Raw genomic sequence first — 14,140 nt, 5'->3', positions numbered from 1 at the left:
AATACAGACAGATCTATATACAATAAACCAGGAACTAAGAAATATTTCTCACTTATAATTGGTGGTGGATAGAATTCAAATGAAATTGGTTTTAGCGAATTTCAGATGTAATTTTGTACCTTAGAGATTCTCGGGTGCAAAGTGCAATTGTTTTATTCATATTTACACCGCTTGGGGAGTCTTTGGTATCATTTATACCTTTGTGTTATCCCGATGTTCTGCGGTTTGACATAATGTCATATTTTCTGAAAACTGCAACTGTCGTGTCGAATTGTCTTTATTGGTATAACACAATGTGAACTTTTGTGAACCAAATGGTACATTCAAAAAACAGGTTTACTCTCTTCGAATGTTATTTTTTTCACCACAAAGAACTTCCACTTATTATTGCCCCATTGTCAAAATCCACTACAAACTAGGACAAATTGTACTTCATAGGCACGAACCCTTCCTTCAAATAAACTGATGAAATAAATATCAACTTCTATCTATACCTTTGGCTTGGCATAGTCGGTTTATATCCATCTCAGTTAATTATAACATTGACAATTGGTTACTTGCATAGTATCCCACAGTTCTTTTATTCTGTTATTTCTGGAGTTTGCATAGATTTCATTATTCCTGATAACAGGACATGTTTCCTGTATCCAGGAAACAGCCCTTTGATGACAATAAGATACGAAACTAAGGTCACAATGACGCTATTCTTTGTCCTCGTTCGGATAATTACCGGCTTCGTGTCTGCTTCAATAAAACCAATGATCTTCCAGTCAGCTTGAATTGAATTGATGGTAATTTGGTTAAGAGGATTGTTCATTTGTTGAGGTGAATATGCTTGTTCCGTTCTATGTTCCAGCTTACAGTAACGACAGTTACACTGGCCACATATTGCGCAATATTCAAGAGAACTGAGATATATATTGTGACGCAAATGTCATACGACAGCTGGCAAAGAGCTTCATCAAGCTTTTACAATATACAATAAAATGAAAAGAAATAAAATGGGGTTTAACGTCCTACTGTTCTGTTCCTACTGGGCAAATGAATACGGGCATACGACATGCAGTGTACTATGAGGGGAATTTTGCCCGGACAGCAGCGCTATGGCCTACTCTTATTTCGAATTCCAGCTGTCAAGGGCTCTTTTACGTGCACGCCAATGTGTACACGAGACCTCGGGTTTGTTTTGCGTCCCATCTATATGGCTGGTCTGTGATGGGTTGGTGTTATGCCCCCGTTCCCCATTCAAATACGCTTATGTTCATGATTGAGATGCTTCTTGCAATAGGGTATTTTCCCATAACAGGAATCATCCCCCGTCATTTTCCGTAAATACCTCGGTAAACTTTCTTACGTTGAATATGCGGTGCTTGGAATTTAAGCACTAATGTGCAATTACAAGTTGTTAGGAGACTCCTGGGTGCTATTAATAAATACGTCTTTTAATGAACTATTCTCTTAATAAATCTAAACAGGAGTGCCATAAATAGCAGACACATCATTGTTCTTCGTGAACCATTGCAATAATAAAAACACAGTCGTTTTAACCTCTTCCAACGGTTCCTTTTCCATTTAATGATTGAAGCTGAGTTACACAAAATCAGTCTTGTAGTTAATGTTGTGTCAAATATTGTTTCAAAAACATTTTCTAGAACTACTTATGATGTTTGTATATTTTCTGATATCACTTAAAGATGCATTATCAATTCAATCAAGGAAATATATGTAACCAATTTTTAAAAAAAAATATATAAGCTTATTTTTTAAGATATTCTTAGGCGCACCGGTTTTACCGAAAATCCGAGGATTGACCTATACTTAGAGCAGGTGATAATTACTGAAATAAAAAAATATCATTCTGTTAGACTTGCTTAGTGGACGTTAAACCTCATTTCATTCCCCTGTCCCCCTCACCGTCTCTCATTATCACAAGATAACATTCAACACACCTCACTTAATAACGTGTCATATTATGCATTGGATATCATTGCGGATTATAACTATATGAATCGGGTATTGCTCGGTAATGGATGAAGTGTGAACTTCAAATACTGCATGCAATTCACGCCAACATACTCGATCATGTTGCATGATGCCAATTCGAGTGTTTTAAAATGTCTTCTTTGACTACTCTTTTGGACACAGGCGACGTATGAGAATTATATCCATATAATGGCATTTATTAGACCAACGGAAAATCTCATCACCGTCTATTTGACGTATTACTTGTACAAGAAATCAACATATATCAATCAACTTGTTTATCAATATCACTACTCATGATTGACAGGTCCAACATCTAACTTTGGCAACAAGACACTGACCTTCGTGAAACCACATTATTGACAAAGTAATCATATAGTGGCTCCACAATACTATACAGATAATTCTCTATAGAATACAACAAATACAGTAAACAAATATTCTTCATATCTATATTTTACATATGGTACACAGATTTATGGTTGAATATTTGATCAATGCCCTGGAATTTCTTTGTCAATATAAAGATCTCCGAGGTGAGAATGAGTCGTGCCATTTTGTATATCATTTCACCCTTTACAATGAGATAGATTTCTGAAGAACATCCAAAACATTTTATCATGATAATAATATGGAATCCTACATTTATTCGCTTAGTGATTATCATTTTTCTTTTTATTCCCGCAACTTACATACACAAATATCTATTTCTACATATATATATATAGCTTCAAGTAGGGATGCAGGATAATTTGCAGCGTTTGTACCAATTCAACAATGTTATTATCGAGGTGGACTTTCTTTTGTGACTTCCCTTAAGCACAGACCCTAAAGGACTCACTGTTTTTCTCGTTAACTGGATTTTTTAGTTGTTGTAAATTCTTTTTTAAAGCTTATGCGCTTATTTTTAACACTGGTGTATCAAAACGGGCGCTATTGGATATCTTCAGAGTAGAGGAGAACCGACGCGCATGAACCCGCCCTTGCTGCTTTCTTCGGGTCTAATTATCCGTCCTATACCACCCCCCCCCCCCGCCCCTAGCCTTTTTGCGCATATTTAATAGGGCTTTCACTTTCCCAGATTGCCAAAACAGCTGCAAAGTTTGAAATTTGAATAATGATTGTTGATTGTAGTAAAGAGAATAATATGAACCTTAGTTTTAGACAATCACACCGTAAAGTTCCGGTGATGATTCTTTTATGAAAGCTTTCATAAAAAAAACATGACCACTTTGATGTACCGGAAGTTGTTTTTATGATCACCATAGTAACAGAAACTGAATCAATGATATTGTTAACCAAGTTTAACACTGTGTCAACACATCATGCAAGATAAAATTCATATCATGATACATAATCAATGATCACCGTAGACTCTCTTTATATATTTACCTGTAAAGAATTCCAATCAAAAAATGTATTTATGTTTGAAAAAACTGCCGTATAACTGTATACGATTCGATTTCTTTTCTTAAAAAATGTTAGTTTCGGTTTTGGGTCACTGTGTGACACTTAAAGGCTCAATACCACTCTTGTTGTAACTGATTAATATGTCCCAATCTTTATTCTGGTCAACAAATTGTACTATTTTACAATATTCCAATTCATTGATGATACAAATTTCATCTTAACACACCTAATTTAAAAAAAATTGGAAAAATTCAACTAAATGATTTGAAAAGCCTGACGTAAAGCTTTTCAAATGTGACTTGGATTTAAAAATATTTTTGAACCCTCTGGACAAGTAAAACAGGATTTAATGGATAATTTACACAACAGGTAGGACACTAACACATCTAGTACTTAGAATAAGGCTATTTTTATTTTCTGGAGCTGTCAAGCCAGCAAGAGTGTTATTGTCCCTTTAAACAAACGATTATATCTCAACATTAGCTTTATCTGGTCAGTTAACGAAATCAATTGTAATCGACAATCAACCGTAGCTGCACTGCAGTCAGACTGGGTTATACGTCAGTTCCTATTTTTCAAACTTAGATATTTTTGTTGATTGGAGTTCTTTACAGGTAAAATATAAAGAGAGTCTACGATGATCATTGATTATGTATCATGATGTGAATTTTATCTTGCATGATGTGTTGACACAGTGTTAAACTTGGTTAACAATATCATTGATTCAAATTCTGTTACTATGGTGATCAACATCACAACTTCCGGTACATAAAAGTGGTCATGTTTTTTTTTCTCTTTTCATGAATCCATATTTTTTAAATTTAGTGTAATCTCGGAAAAATCGATAGTATATTGCAGTCTGTCAGTCGAACCATCGCCCACACCTCTTAAAAACACTACAAAAACTACATTTATCATTGCTTAATGAAGTCCATTGAATATCTGATAACAACTTCCAGCTTTATTGTCCTTGTTCACTTTGTAGAATCCCGTGAACGCTCTCGCACTGCTAGAAAGTCACGTATGGTTCAAACCAGTAAGACGAAAAATTGTGCCGAATTTTAACAATTCCCTTTAATTACACCGGAGTGTTCCTCTTTCTCAACATATTTTGCTTTATGTACGAAAGAATAACTTTGTGACAACATTTGCAAACTGCTCGGATAAGTAAGGCAGTATAAAAATTTATTTTTAAAATTAACTTCATTATGTACATGTATTTTATTCGGGTTGTCTCTATACAAAATGACTGTCTAAAATGAACGTATTGGGAATTCTTATATTTTCAGAGTATCTTTTGGGAGTAAAGGTTCTATGGTAGAAACATGGGTTATAGATGATCAGATTCCAACAGCTAAATCGACGACAGAGAATCAATTCTATCATAATATAGTTGCTAATAAACAAACACGGTAAGTACTGTGTAAACACTAGTAATATAAATACAACCTAGGCATTGTTTATAAATATTTAATTGTCTTGTAGTTTTCTTTTATTGGTTTGAAACAGGTCTGATTTCAGCAGTGAAAGGATGTTGTTTTTATTATTAGCAATTGGTCTTAGATTTCATATTTCTGTGTGTTTAATTTTAGAATTTGCTTACTATTTCGATGTCTTTGGTAAAAATGTTCTTTTGAGGTTTTGTGAAATGTTGAAACAAATCTCTATTAAACACAGTTTACAGCGCCTTTGTGTGCATTCTGGTATGAGAATTTGATCCATAATTCGGATTTATATATTATTTGGTGCGCTGTTATGAAATATAATATACCTTCCATCAATCTGATTAAAATACAGATCTATATTTCGTTTCGTTTTTTTATACTTTCGATGACCTACACTACATGAAGATCTGACTAGTTGTACTCGAAGGTCGTATCAGGGATCGTACGAGCGGCTTTTGACCCTATGATGTCAGGCATTGATTAATCAATCGGCGTTGGCGTTTCTTGTTGGTTACCCAAAGTTCCGTGCATGACACGCCAAGAAGTCGCCGTAAAGGCAAGTAAAACGAAATTTTGAAGTATAAAAAACGAAACGAAATAGAATCTGTGTTTTAATCAGACTGACCTTCCATTAGACATAATTTTTTATGAACGTGTATTTGCCTTTTTGTGGCCTTTTGTAAGAGTTATTTATGATTCAACATTGTATGTTCTCGCAAAAAGTTCAAAACAACAGAATGATGAAACCTTGAGTAAATTTATCACCCGAGGCCCTAGTCTTTAAGTTTAATTCCAGCATTTTGATTGGTCCGTATCAACACCGAGAAGTTGTTCCAATTAGTGCGCCTTTCAGACAAATCAAGAAAACGTTTAGCTGTGGAAATTAGAGTTGATTTATATTTCATACCGAAACTCTTGTCATTTGATCTGGGTTACCCAAACACATTTTAACAGGAAGACACCGTTCAATAAGTCCTCGTTAAGATCTCGTTTGATTGCCATCTTGAGCACACGAGCAGCGGAAGAGGACGGTTATATTCTGGTTTTAACTTTTTTTTATGTTACGTCTAAATATAAATGGTGTCTACAACAATCTAATAGTGTTTCATTGAAAATGTGATTTGATTTCTTATTCGGTTTTGAGATTTGAGAGTGTCAGAGCTTTTGGTGATAACCTCTAAACCAATCATCAATCATTGACGTCTGAAGTAGGGATTCCCAGATGTAACCCTCTTAATCATGTTTGTAAACGTCACCGTAAAACCGAACGAAAACATAATCACAGCTATTCCTGGAATTCATTTGAATGTCTTGTTATCTCTTCTATAGCAATTTCCTGAAAGTGGTGCCAATATTCCCTGATTTACGATCCATTGAGTTAATAGGCTGCACTATCTACAACAACATCAGAGTTTAAGAGCAACATGTTAGATTATGTAATTAGTTGTATAATTCAATCAGGAATAAGTAGCACTACAAACGATGACGGCTACACTAATATTCCGTTATATAGTATTTTACAAGAACTGTGGTGATTACAGTTGTTCTAATCTTCTGTTGTTAAAGATATGCAGGGCTGGACGGAGTTAATTGGTTAACAAGAAAAATATTTAACTAGTTAAAGGGACATTATGGGAGATTAGATAAAGAGCTGGCAGTTTTCACTATACTAATTAAACACTAGATAATGTAAATGGATTTGCTGGAAATTTCAGTCAAATTGATCCACTCTGAACCGAGATATTAGCTTTTATGTCTAGCCTCGATCATCATTACTAAAGTCGGTACGATTAAAACATAGTCTCGATTATCCATTTTTCGATTTAATCATTAATGAGCGTTGAGCAGCAGATCGGATTCAAATCCAGTAAATATTGCTGGCTAGCTATGACATCGAGAGTTGATTATGGTCTGAATAAGTTAATTAATGTCTAATTAATAATTTAGATAACATTTCAGCCATAAAGAAAGACCTGTAATAGGCAGATTTAGCTCTTGCATAATGTATATTAAAGTTTTAACAAGAAAATCTAGCACTTTGTGAGTTCAGTACGATTATTTTAAACTTATGGACTCGTATGTGAACAGAGACGAATGACTTTTTGTAAAGAAGCGGTATCTGAAATCGTATTCTTGCATGTAAATGGTAAAGATGAATAAAATTATTGGAAATTCTGTAATGTCATGTTAGATAAACGCGTAGAAGGTTATATAAACATGAATATCTTTAATTTGTAGACATATTTGCTATGTGTTTTTGTTCTATTGTAGGCCAACATTTGCTATGTGTTTTTGTTCTATTGTGGGCCAACATTTTGATCCCAGGTCTGTTCGTGATAACGAGTAGGGCCGTCTGTCTAACCTCCAGGGTTTTCATGTCCCTCAGTTTCACATTGTCATTCTTGATACCACAAATTTCATATTCCATTCTCACACTCTTGATTGGCAGTCGAATATCTTGAAAGAAACGGGGTTTATTTGGTCTTTATTAAGAGCATTTAAATTTTCAATGCCCAATTCGTCTCCCATAATTAACCTTCAATATCGATGGCCGATAAATATTGCGCCATGAGCAGTTGAGGTAGACAGTTGTAGCGAATTGTTTGGCATGAACCGATCAATTCTCCTTTAGTTGTTTATAAGACCAGATAATCAAGTGGTTAATCCCGCAAAGAACCATCCTTCATCTTCCAATCAACAACTGCCATAAATAAAACGTGAAAGTAGCCATAAATCTTTTATAAAATAACCCTAGGTTCACGTTATCGGTGTTAATGTGATAAAAAGGTGAATATCTCGTTGAAGATCTGCTGAAAGTATTTCATGCTACATTATCTGATAATAATCGCCATGTTTTTAATCAGTAGCGGATCAAATTGTGTTAACGTTTTCATTGGCAATAAAAACAACCTTGATATTATTTAAGTAGTCCGGCACACGGTTGAAACAATATAATAAATACGCAACCCTAACACCCACTTAATTACTAATCATACGCCTTAATACCAAGATAATACATAATTTACAGTGAATACTATCATTATATATATTGAATGATACAATTAAATTATCTATTTCCTGTAAACACAAATATAAACAAATAAACAAACAACTGGTGGATGCAAGATTGGTGTCATCTTCACATGGCAAGTTACTACAACATTCCTCTGATACCTCGACTCAGTTCCAAAAAAATGTTTCAAATATTTAAGCAATACATTCAATTCTCAGGCGTGTATAGCAAAGTATAAATAGTACGCTATGACGGGGGATGTTTCAAGTGAATCAAGATGCTAAATATATCTAAAATTGAATTTATATTCTAATTTTAAGCCAAATATAAAGATATCAAAGAATAAGGTTGATACCACCATATTTTAAATACTTGTCATATATAATTCTGGTGATTTTAGTGTTAAGAAATCTTAATTGATAATGTTGCCATCCACCATGTCAGAAAAGGTTAAACGTGCTGAAAATATAATTTTTGCTATTGTTTGGTCCATACAATCTGCACACACGTTCCGGATGTGACGCAAATACAGGAGACTTATTATTGTTAGTAATTGGACAAGAGAAATGAAATGAAATGAAATGAAATGAAATGGAGTTTAACAGCCTACTGTCTGTACCAACAAGAGGGTGATAAGTTATATTTGGAACTATTGTTATTAATTGTACAAGAGAAATGAAATAAAATGAAATGGAGTTTAACGCCCTACTTTCTGTACCAACAAGAGAGCGATAAGTTATTCTTGGAACCTATTCTATCACTATGTTTAATTCGGAGACGGAAACGTTGTCCTTTAAGACTGTTGACGCGATATCAAGTTTGTTTGCATTCTTATCCATTTGCGTCATACAACTGTCATTATTACTCTACTTAAAAATCCGTCAATTGTAAGTGGGAAGTGCTGCAACTGAACCACTTCAGGTACGTCCACCCACTGACAAATTCTAGATGTTTCATTAGATGGATATATTTGCAATAAATGACACAAAAGGTGTTTTAAAAATGTAATTCTGACGATAACATTGACAGAAAATGTCTGAACAAAATAGAGACGTGATTGTATCTTGGGTTTCCAGGAACAATCACTATGGTATTCAAGGGTATATTGACATAGCGCAAAAACTATATGGTTATAAAACGTCATTCCATTATAAACCGGAATCATGATATTGACGTAGAAGTATAATAGGGGGGAAACCAGGGAATACAAACCCTTTAATATGAAAACCTGTCTTATAAGTGATAATGGATCATGATTTAAAAGCAGGTTGGCTGACATGCACTAAACTCGAATGTCGTATTGGCGTTGACTTATTGGATTTTATTCTAATCGCATAAATCAGCTGTGTTTTTAGGACCTGATGTATTGAATTATCTACATCACTGCCTTTATTAACCCTTCTCTATTGATTCTGCTCTAGAAAAAAGGTCGATTTCCGAGTGTGTTTTTTATTTAGCCGCCAGGGTTTTTGAGTGAGACGGTGGTTGATTATTTCTCGGAACAGTTAATTCGCCAACGCACTTAAACAGAACCCCAGATTATCTGTTTAAAGTGATCGGCCATATGGTCAATATCTTCTAAATACCAGCCGTACTGAAGGCATCCAAATCATCGCCTACTGATACAATGAAAGGAAATAACAGTTGATAAACAGACTCGGCCATTGATAATAGATCTATCTTCAGACGTACCACCATCTAAATAAATGGTAAAGTCATCTCAAATGAGCAACCATTACCTTTGACCTTGATGTTAGGAATGTTATTATTTTATAAACCGTACATTATCTTGTGATGAATCTGTGATTACTACATAGTGTCAACAGGAAGTGTAAGATCATATATTATAGTGGTTCCCAACCTTTTTCCACTCACAAATCTCCAAGAGCTCCCGCATTTACTTTGTTCAGTTAGATATCCCATATTACGGAAGTTAGTGCCACCACTAAATCTTTGATAAACCGTAACATGGGCCATCTTGATCTGAAATATATATTCCTGTTGGTCCACGGGTCACATTCACCATTCCAATGACTGTCCTGATCTTTTAACTCAGCTTGTTTGCTGTTAGGTTATATATATATAACCACGAGCCTTAAAACATTTAATTCAGGGGCGTATTCATAAATCTTCAATAGGGGTGAGCATGAAAATGTATTCGATGGACCTTTTCTACTGATCTCCAACCGGCTCACGTCCCTGGTCTTTTTCTTAGTCTTACGCTCGTACTTAAAATTCCCCCAAACCTAGAGAAAACCGAAATTCACTGTTCCAATAACCAAACACAGTTTGGAAAAGTGTAGTATCAGATATTAGTAGAGATATTACTTAAGCAGGATTGACAAATAAGGATAATAATAATATAATGATAATTTTGTAAACATGGATTGTTAAGCCCTATGTTCATCCCGAGGAGCATTCATATTCTAGTAAACACATATCATATACCCACTTAACTCTGTCTCTAAACAATAGTATAATTTATTACATCACATTGTCTGATTTCTCAGATGAGTTCTATTAATATGTATTAACTGATATGGAGTAATAAGTCAATAATATAACTATAGTATAACACATAGTTACCATGATGATATGGTTTATTTCAAACCATAACACAAGTAATTCTTGATATCCAATATTTTATCTATAAGTAATTCTGGTCATTGTATAAGTGGCGTCTGATTTTTGATGCCACACGATGTTTTAATAAGTCTGGCGAGAATCAAAGGTCACTTCTCCAAGACTTCAATAACCTGTTGACGTAAGGTCTTAGATTGACCAATTCCACTCAATTCCAGCACGAAATGGTTGCTAGGCAAGATTAACCCCAATACCCGATGTCTGCGCTATTGGTAAGCATACAATCAATGGAGGGGTTACATTTAACGGTTTTAGTGGAAAATGTTGATAACGTTTTTGGGTGAAGCTAATTTCTACAAACAAATTGTTTGGCGCATTCTTGAGATTCCTCGTTTTTCCACGTAAAAATTTGAGAAACGGACAGTCAATGGTTATTTTATTTCTTTTATTTTCTGGAATCGAATAAATAGCCTTTTCTTGCTGTAGGAGATGTAACATTTTAAAAGATGTTTTGATTGGTTCTCGATTTATGAATGGTTCAATTGTGTAATCAAATCAAGGATCCCGTTCAATCTGAAATGGAATGTTCATTGCAACCTTGATCTTAATTTAATAATATCGTTGGCTTTCCATTAAAATAGACGATACACACGTACCCCATTACATTAAATTGAATAGCTGCATCAATACATATATATTACTGGCAATGTTTAACTCGGTTGTAGCACAACGTTAAAATGGAAGTCATTCAATTAAATTAAAGACCTGACAATCGAGACTTCGTTTATTACCATGGCAATGGTAATTGCCAATCGACTATTTCTTGTCAAAACTACAAATATTCATAACTTCATTTTACTATTTTTAAACTATTATAGCAAGAATGGTCATCTCTTCATCTAAACCTTACATAATGCATCTTTCATATAACACACATTTAGAGACTTGATTAGCAAACCCACCGTATGTATCTCACAGTGAAGCAATTCATGTAATAATGCAACAAACTATGATAAAATGATTAACACATTATTACGCTTCTAAAATAAAGCCTGGTTTCATTGCACTCTTTCATTTATCTCGGTTTCTTGCCAAACATTCTATCATTTCTGTTTTTCCACCTTGTCTATTTTGGATATTTTGAGGAGATGATCTAACGGACAGACGAATACCTGTTGAGGAATGGAAACCCCGCCTACCACCTATAGATTAATAATGGTGTATATTTTGTTCATAGTCTTCTCCAAACTTACGATCTGTGCTTATTTACTACGTAGAAGTGATAACTAGGTGACCTTGGTGAAAGAAATTTCGATTAAACTTCATCGCTTGGGCTTTAATACTGTTTATTTATTTCCTAGGTAAGTCAAGCTGCATGGTGCATGTCTAGATTATAGTTGTATCTAATAATAATAATAATAATATATCGCAATAATGTAAATATGGAGAACGATTATGCGATGAACGATTTACAGTTTTGTGTACATCTTGGCTCACGAGGAATATTGCTTATGTCTAAGAATTATTATTGGAATTCGAAGCACATTTGTCCACTAGCTTTGGTCTTGATGTGTTTGTGTTGTTTCTGGGTTATGTCTGGATTTCAGTGTTACATAGTTGATACACTGCTGTTGAATAAATTGACCACGAAGACTTTGTAGGTGCCGTATTTGGTTGTAGTGATCGACACTGGCGCCATTGATGAACTGTCAAACAATATATATCGAAAAAATAAAAACGGCCTAGATCAAGACTTCTTAACTTACACAATGTGTGTATCTAATGAACAATATAAAGAAGGTGCCAGTAGTGACAGTCGTTCTTGTCTTAATATTATGAAATAAATGTTTTAATCTAAAGTTGAGGAACTCATAATAACTTGCAATGCCTGGGATATTTTATACTCAGATCTATAAAAATATCTACTTGATCGACTACCTGACACAGGTGTTGTACTGTAGTTGTTCGGCCACCCACTTGTATGATTATCTTGGTTTTATTTAGTTTTGATCGCTATCAAGTCAGGTGTTTGTTTATGCTTGAGGCACGAGGTTAGTATGACCACTGATCTGATGGGTTACTAGAGTAGAATACGCGGGTAGAGCCAAGTTGAAGTATTGTTAAGTCGTTTAGTCTATCCTGAAGTTTGATCCCTAACTGTCTTTTATGGTTCGCGTTTCACCAATTATAGTTTGCGACCCGTCTTTACGCTACAATATGTGTGAATTTATTTTCTTGTGCTCTAATGTTCATTTTTTATAAACGAAATTGAAAAGTAGAATTACCGTATAAAATTTAATGTGATTTATCGAAGTCCGAGAACGATTACAGAGAAATTTAATTTAGATAATTTAAAGCTTTATTCTTAAAAATATTTTGGCTATTTGAAAACTTGGCAATAACATTTTTGTTTTGATTCTAACTGTAATGTGTCATTTGTCTTACCTGACTTACACATTATTTTGATTGATATCAGATTACAGAAACACAAAAACATCTAAATGGAAACACACTTCCTTTCAGGATATTTTTTTTATCCTGAAATATAACTATATTGTTATCTATGAGATATACTATTATATTATATAAACATCCTGTTGTAATATAATACCTATAGCCATTACAGTACTAATACCAGGTGAGATAAATATACACACAACCTTTTATTATAACGCCCTGAAATCTATAAACCTGTAGTCAGTATTATATATTAGTTATTATAAATTTCGTCAAATTTGACCTTTTTAATTTCTAACAGTATATTGGTTAATATACAAAATCGGATTATTGAAATAAAAAAGTACGATGTTATTATATCCCCCCTCTCTCTATCTCTCTCTCTCTCTCTCTCTCAGCTAGGCCTTGGTACACCATAGAGGAGTTGTAACATGCTCTTTGTCTGTGATACCTGAAGGCCACGTGTCGAATTAAATAAATGTCGATCCCAGAAATCGTCTCTACTATACATTAACAATTAATCCAGAAGAACAATAGAAGGGCTTTCATGTCGTGTTATAATTCAGATGACAAGTTCTGATAATTGTTGATAAGCTTATACTGATGTTTATAATTTATTAAAGTATGAACATAACATTATTGCTGCACGGTTATTGAGAGATGGGTACAGCTGCTGCTTATAAAGACGTTAAAATAATTGCTTTTGGCATGTTAAGGATGCTAATGATGCTAAGAGATAATGTTCTATTATAATTATCAATCTTTCCTAATTAAAATTCCCGCATTTCACATTTATTTATTGCGCAATCTGTAACTTCTTGTCCTGTAGACCAATATGTACTAAGCAACGTCTGCGACCACGCCCGATGTACAACGATGGTACCAATAACGTTTACTTTTATTTAAAACAGAGAAACCAGTTTCTCTATGTAACTACGTAGTTAGTTTATCTTACACCTTAACCATTTCAAAACTTTGCCAACATCTTGACTTTTAACAACAAGAATTGTACCAGAAACTTCCTAATCTTGGAGTCCTACCAAAATTTATGTTTACATTTGCTGCCCACGGTGTTCGCATGTAATAAGATTGAGTGTTATTTTGGTGATGAACATGTTGTTTTAAATACGCTCTTTAAAATACAGAAACTCTTTACATCAAAGTAAATAAATACTTATGTGAATACTTTTCTAATCCTTGTTATCCTTCAAGACGATAATAAAACTTCCACGTTAATGCGTGGATAATT

The 14,140-nt window shown here is 34.1% G+C and overlaps 1 long non-coding RNA gene across 2 annotated transcripts in view; it reads left to right on the top strand.

Moving 5' to 3' along the window:
* LOC126818898 (uncharacterized) overlaps positions 1-14,140 on the top strand; it is a 109,917-nt gene that overhangs the window by 22,296 nt on the left and 73,481 nt on the right. For both annotated transcript variants that reach the window (XR_008787797.1, XR_007679397.2), the window contains exon 2: positions 4,683-4,805. This is a non-coding gene — a long non-coding RNA (uncharacterized LOC126818898). The remainder of the gene's footprint in view (positions 1-4,682; positions 4,806-14,140) is intronic.

The sequence above is a fragment of the Patella vulgata genome, chromosome 4 (genome assembly GCF_932274485.2).
Source record: "Patella vulgata chromosome 4, xgPatVulg1.2, whole genome shotgun sequence".
Lineage (NCBI taxonomy): Eukaryota > Metazoa > Mollusca > Gastropoda > Patellidae > Patella > Patella vulgata.
The sequence above is the reverse complement of the archived record's forward strand: the minus strand, read 5'-3'. Positions and strand labels throughout refer to the sequence as shown.